We start from the raw sequence: 20,394 nt of genomic DNA, 5'->3' as shown, positions 1-20,394 counted from the left end.
TGAACACCATGTGACCACTGGTATAGGAACTAGGCCTAAGCACAATGAGAAACTCAGACAGGAGAGTACTGCAAATGTTAGAATAAGGAAAGGTTCTCATAAAAGTATAATTAAAAATAATGTAAGTATATTTCATCAAAATATTGGGAGTTTAAAGAATAAAATAGATGAGCTTCTGGTTTGTTTAGAAGATTTAGAAGCTGAGGATGAAATAGATATACTATGCCGGTCTGAGCATCACATTGTTAGTGATGTGGATAAGGTAAATGTAAGTGGATATAAGTCCTCTGCACATGTAATTAGAGAAAATATGGGGAAAGGAGGAGTTGCCATATATGTCAAAAGTTATCACTGTGCAAAAAGTATAGAAACAAAAAAGTTTTGTGTAGAGAAACATATAGAAACATGTGCCTGTGAGCTTAAAATAAGTAAAGGCACATTTATAATTGTAACTGTATATAGGTCCCCATCGGGAAATTTTCATCTATTTCCCAAAAATGTGGGCTCCTTGTTGTGCTATCTGTCAGACAGGGGGAAGCAAATTATTATTTGTGGGGACTTCAATGTAGATTCTCTGAAAGAGGGTAATAGGAAAAATGACCTTGAAGTATTACTCGGTTCTTTCAATTTGACACCCGTTATTAACTTTCCTACTCGGGTGGTAAAGAATAGCAGCTCACTGATAGATAACTTATTTATAGGCCAAGATACGTTTAACCAGATAAATGCTCAGCCTGTTGAGAATGGTCTTTCTGATCATGGTGCACAGCTAGTTACAATATATGACATAGCTCCATTCAGCAATACTGAACAGTCCACCAAAGTACAGTAGAACGTCGATTATCCAAAGTAATTGGGGGACATGGGTGTTCGGACAACAGGTTTGTTCGGATAATCGAACTGTACATGTTTATTTGCCAAAAAGCAGTACTGTACAGTAAATTTATTCATAAAAACAGCCATCTCTTTTAGTATTACAAAGTAACATACAAAGGCAACTTCAGTAGGAATATATAGTATGTGGCACAGTTTATTAAACAAATATATATATATATATATATATATATATATATATATATATATATATATATATATATATATATATATAAGCTAGCGCAGTTGTTGCTGTGAACTGCTTTGATACTGCCGCAATTTCTACTGCCAGTGCCAAGCCGACAGAAGTGTGCTGATTGTTGGAACACAGCGACTGGCGGCTTGGCCGGTCAGCAGCGCCTTGTGAAGGCATTAGAAGCAATGTTCCGCCAGCGGTGGCCCGGTGCGGCGACTACTGTGGTAAACTTGGTTAGGGAGTGAGGGGGATGATGGACAGTAGGGTGGGAGAGTAACAGGTGCGAGCGAGTACACCGTTCGGTTAAGCAGTCGTTCGGTTGACCGACGTTCGGATAATCGACGCTCTACTGTAGTACGTTCCATCAACGATTTAACAATTGCCAATTTCAGGTAAACCCTACAGCAGTTAGACTGCGATGAGGTGTACTGTGAACCTGATGTCAATTTAAAATATAATTTATTTCATGACACTTTCGTAAATGCATTTGGAAACTGCTTCCCCAAGAAAAAAATTAAATATACTCAAAAGAAACCATGTAACAAACCATGGCTTACCAAGGGTATAAAAATATCTTGTAACCGGAGAAGGGAAATGTATCTGACAGTAAGAAAGAGTAGTGACCCAGAAACTATCAAACGTTATAAAAACTAATGTGCTATATTAGGAAAAGTTAGTAAAAAATCCAGAAATATGTGTATCATGTCTGAAATCAGCAACTCTGATAATAAAATTAAAACTATTCAGAATATTATTAAAAGAGAAACAGGTCAACCAAGAGCACAGGAAGACAGTATTACCACCAAATTGAATGAAAACTTAACGAACAAAAAGTCAGAAGTTGAAAATATTTTTAATAATCATTTTCTAATTGTTCTGGCTATAGCAGGATCCAGGTGTTCATTAGAAGATGCTAGGCTGTTAATGGAAGAGGCCATACCTATGCAATTTGATACAATTGAAGTCTCACCCACTTCTCCCTTTGAAATTAGGAAAATAATAAACTTGCTTCAAAGCAAAAACGCACATGGAATTGATGGCATTTCCAGCAAAATACTAAAAGCTTGTTCTCAACAGATAAGTAAGATTCTCAGCTGCCTGTGTAATAGCTCTCTGGAACAGGGCATTTTCCCTGATAGACTGAAATATGCTATTGTTATACCTTTGCATAAAAAAGGGGATAGATCTGATGTCAACAATTACCATCCAATCTCCCTTCTAACAGCTTTATCCAAGATTTTTGAGAAAGTAATGTATTCAAGAGTAGCTTCACATGTCTGTAAAAATGAAGTACTAACAAAATGTCAGTTTGGTTTCCAGAAAGGTTTTGCAACAGAAAATGCCATATTTGCTTTCACCAATCAAATTCTGAATGATCTGAATAACCGAACACCGCCCATTGGGATTTTTTGTGATATCACAAAGGCTTTTGATTGTGTAAATCATGGAATTCTGCTAGACAAGCTCAAGTATTGTGGCATGAGTGGGACAGTGCACAAATGGTTTAATTCGTACCTAACTGGAAGATTGCAGAAAGTTGAAATAAGCAGTTCTCATAATAGGCAAAGATCAGCACATTCCTCAAACTGGGGAACTATCAAGAATGGAGTTCCACAAGGGTCGGTCTTGTGCCCTTTGTTGTTCTTAATATATATTAATGACTGGCCATTCTATATTCACGAAGAGGCAAAGTTAGTTCTCTTTGCTGATGATACAAGTATAGTAATCACACCTGACAAACAAGAATTAACTGATGAAATTGTAAATAATGTCTTTCAGAAAATTACTAAATGGTTCCCTGTAAATGGACTCTCACTGAATTTTGATAAGACACAGTACATACAGTTCCGTACAGTAAATGATATGACGCCATTAATAAATATAGACCTTAATCAGAAGCATATAGCTAAGGTAGCATATTCAAAATTCTTAGGTGTGTCCATTGGTGAGAGATTAAATTGGAAGAAACACATTGATGATCTGCTGAAACGTTTGAGTTCAGCTACTTATGCAATAAGGGTCATTGCAAATTTTGGTGATAAACATCTTAGTAAATTAGCTTACTACGCCTATTTTCACTCATTGCTTGCATATGGCATCATATTATGGGGTAATTCATCATTGAGGAATAAAGTATTTATTGCACAAAAGCGTGTAATCAGAATAATAGCTGGAGTCCACCCAAGATCATCCTGCAGACATTTATTTAAGGATCTAAGGATATTCACAGTAGCTTCTCAGTATATATACTCTCTTATGAAATTTGTTATTAACAACCAAACCCAATTCAAAAGCAATAGCAGTGTGCATAACTACAATACTAGGAGAAAGGATGATCTTCACTATTCAAGATTAAATCTAACTTTGGCACAGAAAGGGGTGAATTATACTGCCTAGTGGCAGTCTTTGGTCACTTACCAAATAGTATCAAAAGTCTGACAGATAACCAACAAGTATTTAAGAAGAAATTAAAAGAATTTCTGAATGACAACTCCATCTACTACATACAGGAATTTTTAGATATAAATTAAGAAAAAAAAGAAAAAAAACAAACAAAAAATTTAAAAATAAAACGAAAAAATTAAAAAGTTGTTATATTAACTTAATTATGTTGTTAAATTAACTTAATTATGTCATGTATTGGAAAATTTGACTCGTTCCACATCATTACGAAATGTCGTATTCATGATCCATGGAGCTAGTATTAATCTAATCTAATCTAATCTAGTTCTGAAGAAGCAGGAAGTGCTGGCGCCCTTCGTACGGCGCAGAAGTTGACATGAGCAGGTGGCCCCCTTTAACGATCAGCACGGGAACTGCTGCTTCTTCAAAATCCTAGCTGGACGCCCTTGGTGACCCAAAATTGTTTCAAATGGCTCTGAGCACTATGGGACTTAACATCTGAGGTTATCAGTCCCCTAGAACTACTTAAACCTAACTAACCTAAGAACATCACACACATCCATGCCCAAGGCAGGATTAGAACCTGCGACCACAGCGGTCGCGCGGTTCCAGACTGTAGCGCCTAGAACCGCTCGGCCACAGCGGCCGGCCATAACACCACACCCACAAAGTAGATCCACAAGTTGCAAGTGCAATACTGCCATTTCTGTTTACACAGTGCATCCAACCTCTTAACGTCAATTCAAGGAATAAATAGTTGAAAACAACAGCCTTGTAGACTCAGTAGTCCCAGAGGTAGCAAGTCAATGCAGAAAGACCGGATTCTTTTTACACCTGCACTATTAACTATGAAATGATAAAAAGTACTCTTCCAATTGGAATTAATCGACAAATGACGCATCAAATTATTCACGAGAGATCAAATGTTATTAAAAGATAATAATTAGAAAATGTCACTTTTTGACCAATTTCACCATACGTACTCCCCTTAAGCGCCGTCTCATATGTGATCGGAAGTACCGCAGACGACGAGGGAAGTACTACGCCCCCAGTTGGTAGCTGCGTTATCCGTCGCTGCAGACATTCAGCTCTGATGTGTCCCTCTTTTCCACACCTGGAACAAGTGCGTGGCTGTCCTTGATTATGGCCCTATAGCTGATGGTCAGATAAGACGGAACATACTGCGCACACCATCAGTGATCTGACACACTCCGTTAAGAACAGGGTATGTGCGGAAGTGGGCGGAGCGTTCTACCTTATGATTATGAACAGCACCGAACGGCCGGAAAGCCATTATGACGTACTCTACAGGTACCTCGAGTTGCAGTTCGATCACGAGAATAGTTGTAACGCGTAATCCCGCATGTTCGGCTTTGACCACGATGACGTTAACTTCAACGTGACAGAAACGGATTCCTTGTTTGGTAGCGTTCAAAACCATTACTGATCATTTTAACGTAAACGGTGTTGCTGAGAATCGAGAGGAGAATACCCAGAAGTTACGATGCCGCAACTTTGCGTCCTCACGGAGGAAACGTTCCACACCTAAGGATTTGAGTCATGGATGTTCCGGGCAAAAGTTGAAACGTAACATCGATTTCCTGAACATATTTGCCATGATCACAGTGCACGCTAAGTCGCGATGTAAACAAACACGAGCTCACACGCTCCGGACGCTCGCTAAAGCCAGACCTACCATTCGGCTATCCGAACACGACTTCTGGCCCGACCAGTACTTCTCTACGCCGTTAACCATATGTCCACAACCTGTACCCGTACACCCATTGTGTGTATTCCCGTAAAGAGGAGACGTTTTACTTGAAAGTCGCTTGGGCGGCGACGGCGGATAAATATAACATTGCAGTGCCTGCAAAGTTCCTTCGGCCATGTATGCATGTCCGAACGAACAGTTACAGCGGTGACTACAATAGTTATAGAGTACATGAAGTGTAGTCGTCGTTGCGATTACGAGCAACCATCAGCTGTATAACTGAATGACGACAGTGAAACTTTGTGCAGGTCCGGGACTCGAACCCGGATTTCCCGGTTATCGCGAGCTGTCGCTTTACCATTTCGTTGCCCGAGCTCAACTCACGGCCAGACCCAAACTTCCATACGTCGTCAACCAAGTGTCTACAACCTGTACTCGTACATCCATTATGCATTGTATTCAAATACATCCATTATGTTTTATAGACACATGGTTGGCTTCGTATGGAAGTTTGGATCTGGCAGTGAGTTGAGTTCGGGCAGCGAGTCCAGGACCGGCACAAATATTCATTGGCGTCATTTCGTTATACAGCTATTGGTTGTTCGTATTCGTAACTGCGAGTACATTTCATGTATTGTGTGTGTGTGAAATCTTATGGGACATAACTGCTAAGTTCATCAGTCACTAAGCTTACACACTACTTAAACTAAATTATCCTAAGAACCAACACACACATACCCATGCCCGAGGGAGGACTCGAATCTCCGCAGGGACCAGCCGCACAGTTCATGACTTTAACGCCTTAGATCGCTGGGCATTTGATGTATTCCGTAACGGCTGTAGTCACCGCTGTAGCATGCATGTCCGAAGACACTTTGCATCGTAAATCGGAATAACACAGGCACTGCACTGTCGTATCGAATTCAGTCGAAGGTTGATGACAAGAAGTCTGTCGACTTGTTGCCTGGTCGATGTGTTGGTTTTCCTGCGCATAGACACGAATGAATACGTTAATCAACATGTATACCATATATTATGAGCTGCAGAAAGACGGTCATTAATATTGAGTAAACTGTGTGCTCTGTTACATGTGTAGACGAAATAGGACAGGTTTCGCTTATGCAATGGACGCAGATCGGTAGGTCAGTTGTAAAAAAAGAAAAAAAAACAAAACAAAATGCATGGACATATTAGGCTTGCACATTTCGAGCTGAGTACGCCTTGAACTGTGTTGTATCGCTCATTGATCAGAGACTGTTTCGAAGATGCTACGGGGTAGGACAATGTATAGACCAATGTACTTGTAACAAAACTCTGTGGGCTACCAAAATTTTTCCTTGCAGTTTTACTTCTTGATGTATTTTCTATAAATCAAAGTTAGATAATAAGTATACTAATGTTTGTTTGATGAGATGTTTCCTCATTGCAAAGTTAAATAAATGCTTGTTGTAAACTAGTGTAAGTAGACGAGCTGGCCTAGCCAGACCTATACGATATTGCTAGAGAGTATAGCGAAGTGGCAACTCAATTATCGCTGGGAGCGCAGTTTAGTGCAGTGCAGAGGAGAACGTGGGGGAGTGTTGAGTCGCGCAACGGTTCTTTCATTGAGAAATGGCCGTAAAGCAGTGGTACTAAAGCATGTAATAGATGGGCGAATAGTTTTGTGTGGGCGGGCGAAATATATGGTATCAAGTGGGCACAGATTAATTACCACAAGAGGATGCAAATGAGCACGAAGAGTACTGTGGGTCCAATTTCATTTGTTACGGAGCTGCAAGGGGGAGAGCCTGTGCCACACATTGTCTACGAGCAATGCCTTACATGCACCGACGATACCTGAACCTGAAGTGAGGTACACAACTGCAATCAGTCAGATCTTTCTGTTAATGTTGTGAGCAAATAATAGTAGTTACTGCACAAAGTGATCATCAATAATTGTTTATGAATGGTAATAAAAGTTGATATTACATGAAACCAAGAGTCAGTAAAATCATATCACGGACTTTGCCATTTTTTCACAATCTAAATGTTGCCTTTGCGTATTACGTAACTGTAAGTCACAGGAAAGTGACTATTGAACGGCGCTGTATCATTGCGGTAATTTTCGAGCTAAATTATAGCATTCCGTAATGTATATACATAATTAAATTTTTCAATAAAATTAAAGAAGTGAGCGTTACCGTGAGTGACACCACGAAATTTTTGCATTGACGTATCAGTTTACTACTGATTAAATTTTATTAGTCTTTGATTATTACTAACAGATTTCTATGAGTTGCTACTTTATAATAAGGTATTTGTTCACTGTGACACTTCCATCTGAAATTTTCCCAGGGCAATGGTTCTCAGTTACGGGCTGTTCTCGCTTTGCAAAAAAACCAAGAATCCTTACGTAAGTTTCTCAGTATTAACGGACAGTAATTATAGAGACAATAATTTTGCTCACGTACTGTGTTGTCAACCATTCATTTTGATTAAATTTATAACGTTTCTTGTTTTAATTTAACTAAGCACTGTAATTCTTACCAGCCCAATTTTATGTTAATTGACTTTCCCCGAGTTCCTTTATTGTCGTCATTGCTCCAAGTACTGAGCATCGGCGATTCGGTTCTGTTGCACCAACATTTCACGGATTTCACGGATTTCATGTATTCTTCGGAGTAGATGCCTTTCTCGCACAACAGGGATCTTTAGGTACACGGTTCATTGTGTCCTAATTAACTGGAAGTTAGGGTTGGTTATATACTCCGTAATACATCAGAGTCACGTATTTCAGAATGTACACACTTTCCAACATCAATCCCACAACACCAAGTCTACGATGACGGGTGTGACAGTTGCAGTAGTTTGAGCATGCTTCAACATATGTATAAAGGATTTGGACTTTTTTTCCATTGTATAATTACCAAATACAAACATGGTGGTTCATCGTTCCCACACAATCTGGGAATCGCGCAACAAGATGAGACACCTCAAAACCCGAATTTTTTTGAAAAAGACACCGATATGAGATCAGGCTCTCAACTGCCAATGTAATGCACTACCTGCTTCCTTTTCAAAATAAAATGTTGTTTCCATCAAAACATGGTAATTAGTCGATCTACCACAACAGTGCCAACATGTAAATGTAGTATTTGCTCCACATCCCTCCCTACAACTTTTCGACTATTTAGCAAAGTAATTTTAATAGCTGTTCCCATTCATTCAGTGTACCTGACAAGTATCATAGATTGAAATTTCACAATGAACGAAGGAAAAACTGTTGCAAATAAACAAAGTACAACCTTAAAGCATTTATTTATGGGTCTGTTAACAGTTGGAGTTATTTATTAGACCACTAGTTTCGAACCCTCCATGTTCATTTTCAAGCCTGGCCCACTGAGGCTGTACTGACAGTGCCTCATCTTAATAATCAAGATAGATCTTAGCAATAAACATTAGCAGCCTGAATGCCACAATCCACACGTGCCTATTACCAAGTCAAAATCAGGCGTTGTAAATGAAGCCTCAGTGAGATAGACTTGGAAATGAACTGGTAAGGGTTCGAAACTGGTCGTCTAATAAATAACTGCAACTATTGACAGAACTATAAATAAACGCATTAAGGAATTTAAATAAAGTCACCCTTACCTGTCAACGAAATGTTTAAACTGAAGAAAACTACCACCTGTCATGTCATAGCGTACCTGAGGTCCTATCGTAAGTATGCTTAGTTTCGATTGGTCGAAGAACAGCAGTCCGTATTTCAGTTTGATAATTGTAGACACGTAACACGCGTTGCATGGGATGAGAGATTCGGCGTTTTTCGAACAAATGAGAGCTTTTCTGCTCGCGTGCATGCTCAATATTCAACAACTTTGGTACTGTACACTTGTGGCAACTATATTGTAATACTGCAGCCACTTTCGCCCCGCTAGCGGCAGTGGAGGAGGAAGGGGCCGGACTCACTGGGGCGAGTCCCCGTAGTGCAGTCATTCTGCAAGCACACAGCGGGAAGGGCCTGTCTGACAACGAGAAGCGTGCCGTGCCGAGAACTGATGGACATCTGCAGCCATTAGGACGGAACGCGAAGAATGTACACGCAAAGCATCTGAGTTGTTCTGGCCTGGCGGCCGTCATTTTACCTGTCTTAGGAAGTAGGGATTGCCAACAATTCCAGCACCCCACGGGCACAGGGAGCAGCCTACAACAAGCTAGGGGAATTGGGGCAGGGAGGCGTGTGAAAGAAGCCAGCATTCTTAAGAAGATGTTTTCCTCGACAGTGAGGACATTGCTTGTAAATGACGGACGCCAGCAGATTTTGGGACGGAGCCCAAACATGAGTCTGTCCAGAGCTCACGCAGAGAGAGCAGTTCTAAAGAAGTGCTGTGCTCTCCCAACAGCCTCGGAATGCACGAAAACATCTTAAGAATGTGAACTCGTGATAAAGAAGCCAAATCACGAGGCACACACCAGCTCACGCCAGATAGAAAATTTCCACCCTGCACGGAGAGGCGTGGCAATGAAACGGCCATCTGTCATTGGGCTACATTGAAAATTTCGTACCGGCCTGAGTGGCCGAGCGGTTCTAGGCGCTACAGTCTGGAACCGCGCGACCGCTACGGTCGTAGGTTCGAATCCTGCCTCGGGCATGGATGTGTGTGATGTCCTTAGGTTAGTTAGGTTTAAGTAGTTCTAAGTTCTAGGGGACTGATGACCTCGGACGTAAAGTCCCATAGTGCTCAGAGCCATTTGAACCACTTGAAAATTTCGTCCGCCAATGACAACGTCCAAACGAATAGTGTTTCGAAGAGGAGCTGAGAGATGGAGCAGAAGCGAAAACGGGGAGTTGTAGAGACACCATGGAAGCGATTGGGCATGGGAGCTCTGTCACCCATCGCCAACATCCGCCTTCCGATGCACAGCTTCGGCCACCCAGCCGACGACGGGCAGACAACGCGGAGATCGTACCTGGGACCCGCCGCAAAGGCGAGATTGCAGAAGAGGGCAGCCAACCAGTGCAGCAGATTACCGACGCGACGCGCCGCACCGACGCAGCGCCTGCCGCCGACAGCAGTATACAACGAACGATAGCGAGAATGGTGAGACGATTCGTTCCCTCCTCCTCCCCTTTAATAACTGAGTCGTGTCCACGCCCAGTCAAATCGGATCTGAGATTTATAATTTTGTTTTGTTTTGTGTAAACACCACGAAAAATAGACATTTCTTTCATGTTTTGAACATATAAGCAGTCTTTTATATTCACTCAGCAACCCCTTAATCTTTTACCCTCTATGACTGATTTCATTTAATTTCTCGAATTCACTACAGTTTGGCTCCCAACATGGGGCGTCCGGTATCTGATGTCACGAAATGATGTCTCGAGTTCTCACTACAATATTTAAAGTTAGAGTCAATTTTCTTAATTCTCGTTATTGCATGTTGAGTGAAGGTACAGAATGAGTGTATGAGAACAATTTTTATTATTTTTCAATTTCTCGCTAAATTTAATTTCATTATTTTTGCTCAGAATCCCGCCATGGAATTAATCACTGTTAACTAACACGCTGAAGTTCATTCAGTGTAAAATATGATTAGGTAACCACTTTATTATACTGTCATTTACACTATTTAAATATATGTTCACCATTCCAGCTGTTTTGTATGTTGTTTTATGCGGTTCCTTCTTATATCTGACAGCGAAGTCCCAAATTCTCAAAATTAGATTGAGGTCAAATGGCTCTGAGCACTATGGGACAACCTCTAGATCGTAGAACTACTTAAACCTGACTAACCTAAGGACATCACACATATCCATGCCCGAGGCAGGAATCGAACCTGCGGCCGTAGCGGTCGCGCGATTCCAGACTGTAGCGCCTAGATTGAGGTGATAAAGCTCCCACCATTACGTCGTTAGATCTCTTGCTCTTCAGCTCGCTGCTGTTCAAAATTCGAAGGGAACAGAGTAATTCGCCGATCGGTCTTTATGCTAGTAATAACTGAATTTTATTCCTGTGAACTTCGTTTCGCTCAGAAAATTACTGGAACTTTAGGGAGTGGAGTCCTTTTTTTACTGCATCCACTGTCCGCAGTGGGTGATACCAGCGTTATGGTCGTAGTTTTGGGCTCCCAAAGAGGTGAGCCGTGGCTGCTACTATGGCCCACGGCACGGCAGAAGGTCGTTACAGCAGACGTCGGCAGCAGGTGGAGGGGGCAGGTGAGCCCCCCCCCCCCCCCAAAGCGCGAAGCACGGGTCGTCAGTCGGGCATCAGCTTTGTAGGGCAGTAAGGCGGTGACCCAAGGGATCACGCTTGATAGCGGTCCATAACACAGGGGGCTCATCCGGTAAAACGTGGTACTGCATCGCCTAGGAAATGAGGACGGTCGTTTATGGAAATCCGCCAGGAATTACAGCTTCATCCCGATACATTACAGCTGTGACCCACAGAACAGCCCACTGTTTACTACCAAGTCATTTCTACGGGATGTTCCCAAACAATTCGTTCATATTAACACAGGAAGCAGAGAACAACAAAGTAAATATAATTCGATAGGAACCTATGGTCTCTAAAGTCAACTTGTAGTGTTAGGGGACATTTAGTTACTGGTGCTGACGTAAACTGATATTTATTCAACAAAAAAAAAATTTAAAGTAAAAAGTTTATGATGATTTGACCGCAATTTTACTATTACAATTAAAGCATGATAAGTAGTTTCGGTTGCTATCAGCAGTCATCTTCAGATCGTTTGAAATGTAAAAAAGCGGTGAATATGCATTAGAAAGCATCATTAACTGGAGCCATGGAATGAGTTACATTTGTAAATACCAAGACAGTGACTATATCTAGTTTGAAACCGTCACCGTGAGCAAGTTATGTTGTAGACCGTAATCTCGTTGGATGACTGTAATAAAGGAAAATAACCAGTTGCATGAGTAAATGTTGCTAATGATGAGCTTTAGATGCTACATTTACTAATAAAACTGGCCATTTTCTTTCATTACCGTCATCCAACGAGATTACGGTCTAAAACCTGCCTTGCTCAGGGTGATTTTTTTTTAAAACTACTTTCAGCCTTTGTCTCGGTATTTAAACGAACGAATGCCTCTTGCATGACTACAGCTAATGATACTTCCCAACGCATATTCAGCGATTTTTTACATTTTGAACGATCTGAAGATGGAGGCAGATAGCAACTGAAACTAGTTATCGTGCTTCAGTTGTAATAGGATGATAGTGGTCTAGGCATTAAGAGTTCTATACTTCGTTTTCAGTTAACCACGTTTAAACTGTCGTCCACCATGACAACGTCAAGCTCCACTAGTAATCCGTTGACTGGTCATGTGTACTGTCATTCAAAACTGTTCCGTACAAGGATGGATTGTTCTGAGGTCTGCTTGGATACACACTGATTCATTCGTGAGCGTCACCGTCCAGCGACAACAATAGTGATTCTCCTGTAAACGCTTCGATTCCGTCGCCATCAGTATGCCTTTTTGACAACAACAATGACGATTGAGCTGTTTACGTATGCTGAAATGGCTGACATGTCGAATGTTACCGCTTGTATTCGCTGCTGGGGAGTACTTAGCCAGGCAACCAATTCAGTCCATTTGGTTTGTCAGTCGTATATTCACTGTCACCTTTACCCTTAAATGTTCTCTGTCTGCTTCTTGAACTTGTGGGCCTGCTATGCAACTGAGCGAGATAGCGCAGCGGTTAGCACGCTGGACTGTCATTTGGGAGGACAACGGTTCAAACCCAGCGGCCGGCCGTCTTGATTGAGATTTTTCGCGATGTCCCTAAATCGCTTCAGGCCAAAGCCGCGATGGTCCCTTTTAAAGGGCAAGGCTGACTTCCTTCCCCAATCCTTCCTAATCTAATGGGACCGATGACCTCGCAGTTTGGTCCCTTCCCCAAATCAACCAACCAATCAACACGGTACGCAGTGCCTCTCCTTATTATGTCGACCTTCTTCGTCTTGTACGGGAAAGCGCAGTAATAACGGAAATACGTATTTGGTACTCACTAGCTACGAAATCATGTAACTTCTTCTTTTCAAAATCTTTCTACACTCAACAGTTTCCGTAACGCTTTCAGCTTATTAATTAAACTTCCACATTTAATCTCTTAATAACCAAAATCGTCGATAGCCAGATCGTTAGTATCAAGTCAATAAGCAAATAAATAATTCCACATAAACTTCTTCTTTCGTTTTTCTTTTCCGAAACAACAGCCATTGTCGTTCCGACCTATGTTTGTTTGGCGTCCATGGCACCCCACCGAGCGAGGTGATGCAGTGGTTAGCATACTGGTCTCGCTTTCGGGAAGGCGATGTTTCAAACCTGTGTCCGCTCGTCCTGATTTATATTTTCCGTCATTTCCCTAAACTGCTCCAAGCAAACGCCTCCTTCCCCACCAGTGTAAAGCACCCGCTGTCCCACTTTGTGGCTGCAATGTGCTTAAATTTACGTTTCGTATCTGCGCATGAATAAAAAATTCACGTACAGTATGCGATCTTTCCTCTAGCACTACTACCATAAAGTAAGGTTTCTGCACGACCGTTTTTCATCGGCACAGTAGACGGGGCGTGGGACATATAGCTACCTTGTAGAGCGACATGTACCACTGCACATTCATGTATTATGCCGGTCTGTGAATGGAAATGGACGAGTTGCAGTGAGAGAGTACCGACAGCGCTTTCTCGACCGATATGTCCCACAACACCAAACATTCGGACGTGTCAATCGCCTGCTAAGTGAAACAACCACTTTCCACTTTTCGTGCAAACACGCATAATACAGGTCGGAAACTCCCGAAACGGACAACAAGGTTCTGGACGTATTGCAGACGCTCCATCTACTAGTACACGGAGTAGTGAACATATACTTGGCGTCAGTCGTAGGCTTGAGTGGAATTTGTTACACAGCCAGTGGCTTCATCCTTTTGATCCTCAGCACATACCAGTAATAGAACCTGAAGATTTTCCCAGTGCATACAGTTAGCACAATAATGCTTTTGCAACTGACTGCCCTGTCCCCTTCTTTCTGGCCAACGAGGTTTTGTTTGCCCACGTTTTACATCTTTGGGCACATGTGAATCCACAACGTACTTGGCCTTTGTCCTCGTCAACAGCATTTCGGTGTTAATGTGTGTGCCACCGTCGGTTGCGACCGTACGGGTTGTATGGAAATATGCATAGCGTGTGGATGACGAAATGAAATACAATTTCTCTCGTCAACTCGCTGAAAATCAAAGTTCTAAACTGTGCACACGTTCTGTATCAGCTCGGAGCCCCCACGTGCTACTTCACGAAAAAATTAACCACACCTTACAAAGCACAAACACTTCAATGAACCGCTAAATGCGGTTGGCTACATTTCGTCTGTGGGGCACCAACTCACATTTGTTGCCATGTACCGAATGTTCCATAAAAGTATTTAACATAAATGCATGCAGGATTTGCTAAGCAAAATTTGCTTATGCACTCACGAAATTTTTGAAGAATCACAAATCCGAGTTTATTCCCAATAAGAACACAGAAAATCGAAAGTCATGGTTCACAATAAATTAATTTCAGAGCCTTACCGAGTTTCTTAAGATCTTGGGGACGGGTGAATTAACAACGATTAATTGTGTGAGTTATCTTTAGGAAACCGTTTAAGTTCCACAGTATCTCCAACTATAAATTCTACAATGGCTACACACTGAAAGTTTGTAAGTGTGGCTTGTGTCATGCTCAACCCGAAAAGTAAGAAGTTTATCAAATGCTGAAAAATTTCTATGTCCGAAAGTAGGAACTGTGAATAATTCACACGCACAAATTAGCGGCTACTTCATCGCTCATCAGATATAACTTCCTGGAAGCACAAAGTCAGCCGACCGCCTCCAACATAGGCTCCTCTCCAGAATACCGCCATTCTCCCAGGAAACCTCGGTCAAGCACCAGTGAAGTCAGGTTACAACCCTACCTCTACTATTGTAATTTAGTATGTTTTTACCCAAATAACATAAAAACCTTTCTCTGTGTTGTCACGTATAATATACTCCAACAGAAGAAATAGTCCTGTTACGGCGAAAGCCACTTACAAAAATTTAGTTTAGTTTCCAAATAAAGTACACTATGGGAGGATAGTAATGTTAATAGGAGAAGCTAATCAAGAGTTACTCTTTTCACAGGATTTGACCGTGTGTCGTGCCTAACGGATAAGTAAATCAGTCTATTCAAATCTTTTCCTAAGATTCTACCCAGCGGTTAAATGGAAACGCCGTATGAATAATATTGTACTGAAGCTATGACAACTCAGTTCCAAGTTCATTTAGTAGTTCAAAACATCTACTAAAGGTCGCCAGCCTATCCAGGCAATGAACCAGTGAAGTACTGGAAAAGCAGAACTATGAGTTTTGCCGACTTTCTTGCTACTGTTTCAGTTACTTCTTCAGATAAATATTACTCGACGTAAACAATGTTGGTGCAAGCACTGGAATTTCTTTTTGGCTAGTACACACTTATACATTTGCTTTTAAAAGAGAAAAAGCCCAGCAGATAACTTCAAGGCAGTTAATAAAAAATTTGACCAGGGGTACCTTCAGAAAAGCATTTTTCATAACCAACAAACTTAAATACTAAAATACTTAGATACTAAACCACACGCTTTTTGTACTGATAATTTCACTTCAAGAAAACCTCTTTCTTACTGGAATATACTTTCAAAAACTATTATACTTTGAGCTAACTCTGTTACCAGATTCTAGTAACTTGGCTACACTCTGATTTTTACGTACCGGTAGCAAACTTTTACTGTAACACTTTGCAATTGTTTAAAAAAACACAAGAACAATGTAAATGGTGCCTCTTTATATCAACTTGGCACTCCCTGAATCTGTAAAACAGGATACTCGGTTTCAGCAATTATCAGGATGGAACCCGAAATAGGAGTATGATTAGGATGAAATAACAGAGTGAATCACTTTCTTTAAAGTTCAAGAATGATTATTAAAACACATTTAAAATTAATGGTTCACACTGTACGAAAGTAAATTTACCATAAAAAAAGTATTATCTGGTGGCTGGAGGCTTAGGTGTAGCGAACAATTATAGCGGTTACACTACCCACGGTATGGCCTGCAAGTTTCTTGCTGTATGGACTTAATTTCTCTTCTTGGCGTTGTTCAGTTCTACATACAGTAGCCCAACACTTCGCAGCTATACCGTAAGCAGTTTTCAGCCTCCATCCGAGGTATTTTGGGCGAATTTGCAGGTAAAGCTTCTCCTGCTCCACAAAGGTGTTGCCTCAATCACTGCTGAGTGCAGACTGTGTGACTTAGTTCCCGAGCTTCTTCTAGGTAGCGCGCCAATTAACCATTCCCACTTTTTCGACTCCCCAGAGCCACTTTCGTTTTAAACAAAAGCACACTGGTTTTTACATAACTCCTATTTCTTATATTGTTGCTAAGCGTGACAATTTCTTAAATTGTCAAAATTACATCAACATGAACAATTTAGACACACTTATATTTTTAAATACGAAAGGTCATCAGAAAATTATTTAACGTAATAAATAATTTTCATAGTATTTTACATAAATTACTCACATAAAATGCAAAGAACTTCAATCTTCATTACAGTTCACCTTACATATACATAAAATATAGTACCAATAAGTGAAAATTTTAAAGCAAAAAATATTATAAAAAAGTTCAAATGAAACCTAAAGAAATATTGTTACCAGTTAAACCACTGCACATGAACGTTTCTGAAATTCTTAAGTTTTGACCTTTTATACACATGTGATAAATCAAATCACACTGAAATTTTCTTAGAAATATTATACTGTTATCAGTTTTGTTTTATCTACCAAAGTTTGTTCATATACAATACTTTCTATGGTTTTCCTCCGTTTTCGGATTTATAAGTGCAAATATAAACAAACTGTGAAAATTATACATTAAATAATTTTCTAGATGTCCTATTGGGAGGTTACTACCCCATTTTGTGGCATCTAATAGTCAGGCCTACTAGATGAGTGGCTTGCCAAACGAGTGCAATTATTATTCGTACATCAGAAATATTTTCATGATTATCATGCCCACTGCGACTCTGCTTGAAATATGAGCCCTAGTGCCTTTCAGTTAAGCTATAATGTATTCTTGTCCTTACTTTTTAATGCAACGGAATGGATAACGCATCTTACTAACAGCTAGTGAACATTTCTGATGGGCTCACTCCACCCTGGCAAGGCATCATTTACTTACTGTGGCATATATTTTATCCAAACCGTGGACAGCCCAGCAAGAAAATGGAGGTTATGTTAAAATACCTCAACAAAATGGTCACCCACAACTCAATAATCAAGACCACTATTTGTCTCATACATCTCCTCTTAAATTACTATAAATTCTTTCAATCTAATGTTGCAAAATTTCTTGCAGTACACTTAAAAACAATAGTAAAGCAAGGGATTCTCCACCCAATGGGCTTAATATAACATAAACATTTTACTATTCTTTGTTCTCTTAACGTTTCTGTCTATTGCTACTGTGCATTTTCTGGATTGGTAAGCAATCTTTTGCTGCTTCATTCTCTCCCACACTCTTGTAATTTCATTCATTACCAACATAACGAATTTACAGACTTTCATGCTGAACTGGAAAAAATCGTGCTTGACCTACTAAATTCACTACTGTCTCATGCGAATCACACAGAATAAATACACATAATAAATCACGCTGACAGTATAAAACACCTCTCTAAAAGCAAAATATTTGGTTTTCTACTCGTTCTGCTTTCCCACATCAAACAATAGTCACCCCAGATTCACATGTCACTGACCCACGTAATAATTTTCTTACCACAAACTCTGGAGGATTTATGCACATCTCCCTGTGTAATGCAACCCTCATGGAGTTGCCATGTAGATGGCTGACTCACCATAATCCACTCTCAGAGTATCTGAATATCATGCTGGCGTCACACGAATGTACCTCATAATGGAAGTTTTGGTATCTTATTTATTTCACACACGGATCCTCAACTGAATGCTAGGACAAGCACTTCTAATTCTTTTTATTGTCTCATAGTCTGGTTGAGACTCACGCTGTACTCACCACATGGAAGTGCTTGTTTCTAATTCTAGTTCTGCACAAGGAAATGTTAATTATTTTCAACTTAGGTTTACACATGCAAGTGTTTCACCTTAATGCTACCGGACGCTAGTATTTCGTCTTATGATTACAACACGTGGATTTTTTGTCATTTCCGATGAATCCTATGTTCCCTACGAATTTTTACCTGCCTGTCTTTTTCAGAACAATTTACGTCAGCCTCCCACCAAAAGTTTCTGAAAAAAGAAATTATTAGTTCATCTACTTCTAAATATTCTACATGTATACCATTTTAATTTAACTTTCTTCTTCTGGATCACACATATAGCATGTCTTCACACTCCAGGAACCAGCGACAGAGTGCTGAAACATGGCCGTTCATCCGGTCATCCCTCGCTTCCGCAGAAGTGGGGGAGGACCTTGCCACCATACGGGTCAGCCACATTCCAGGCCCTCTGGTGCTCTGGTATACTTCCTCTCTTTGGTTCAGCCAAAGGTGACCAGAGAACTGTCTCAAAGATGATTATATAATCTACGTTCACTATCTGTGGTCAGCAGACGACCAGCCATTCATTCAATTCACAAACATTACCAAACGGGATTCAGGGATCTATTTTAAGGAAGTGCACATCTGAATAACTAAACATACAAATTGCCCTCCTTCCCTACATTGGTATCCGGCTTCGGTGTATTAAATAAAATTGTGTTATTCTACAAAAACGCTGTTCTGACGAGAACAACAAAGTATGTTGTTGTACATCTTTTATATGTCGGGAAGTAATGTACCCTTTCACTATAAATATTTACAGTACTGCCGCTACTTTTAATGTTTCTGTATTTGTTTAGAAATAAAAGGTGTTTTAACTGAGCCTCTCTTTTAAATATCTGAATGATTTCGATATATCTTCTGACATAGCCCGTTACAGTTCTACGAGATGTATCACTAGACCCCCCCCTGTTTGTTGGAAACGCATAATGCGTTGTACGGTATTCACTTCCACACTTCAGGAGTTATTTATAACATTTAACATACAATAACTTATAAATTAAAGAGGATAAGGAAGACGCGTCTTCACACCCTTACCCATCCATCATTTCCGCTTAAAATGAGGCTACTGGATCTTCATTGACATGTATGGCTCAATCTTTATTAATTTTGGGGTAAGCTGATTGAATTAGTTTAGGAAATGAGACACTTAAAGTAGTAAAGGAGTTTTGCTATTTGGGGAGCAAAATAACTGATGATGGTCGAAGTAGAGAGAATATAAAATGTAGACTGGCAATGGCAAGGAGAGCGTTTCTGAAGAAGAGAAATTTGTTAACATCGAGTATAGTTTTAAGTGTCAGGAAGTCGTTTGTATGGAGTGTAGCCATGTACGGAAGTGAAACATGGACGATAAATAGTTTGGACAAGAAGAGAATACAAGCTTTTGAAATGTGGTGCTACAGAAAAATGCTGACGATTAGATGGGTAAATCACACAACTAATGAGGAGGTATTGAATAGAATTGGGAAGAAGAGGAGTTTGTGGCACAACTTGACAAGAAGAAGGGACAGGTTGGTAGGACATGTTCTGAGGCATCAAGGGATCACAAATTTAGCATTGGAGGACAGCGTAGAGCGTAAAAACCGTAGAGGGAGACCAAGAGATGAATACACTAAGTAGATTCAGAAGGATGTAGGTTTGCAGTAAGTACTGGGAGATAAAGAAGCTTGCACAGGATAGAGTAGCATGGAGAGCTGCATCAAACCAGTCTCAGGACCGAAGACAACAAGAACAACAACAACTCGCATTTTACACTGGACGCGAAAAGCGGCCGAAGAGAAACAAGTAGTCATTGTGCTTCCAAACGGAGGGGTTTCGCCGGTCACTCGGTTACTTTCGGTTTCCGTGGAAGTCCACAGACAAATCCATTTGTGGAGCATAGTGTGAAACTGGCCCTCTGTGTACTCCTGTCAAGCTGATTTCAGTAGTCAACACGAATATGACCCGATATTATCCGCCACCTGTTCGCCCGCGGTCGCTAGTTGCTGATGGAATAAACAGCCTTTTCCCTTTACAACAGGTTGTCGTCTCACACCGTGACAGGTTAATCAAACCACATACTCTTCTTCTCCGCCGCAAAGGA

The sequence above is a fragment of the Schistocerca piceifrons genome, chromosome 2 (assembly GCF_021461385.2).
Source record: "Schistocerca piceifrons isolate TAMUIC-IGC-003096 chromosome 2, iqSchPice1.1, whole genome shotgun sequence".
NCBI classification, from domain to species: domain Eukaryota; kingdom Metazoa; phylum Arthropoda; class Insecta; order Orthoptera; family Acrididae; genus Schistocerca; species Schistocerca piceifrons.
This window is presented reverse-complemented; position numbering follows the sequence as displayed.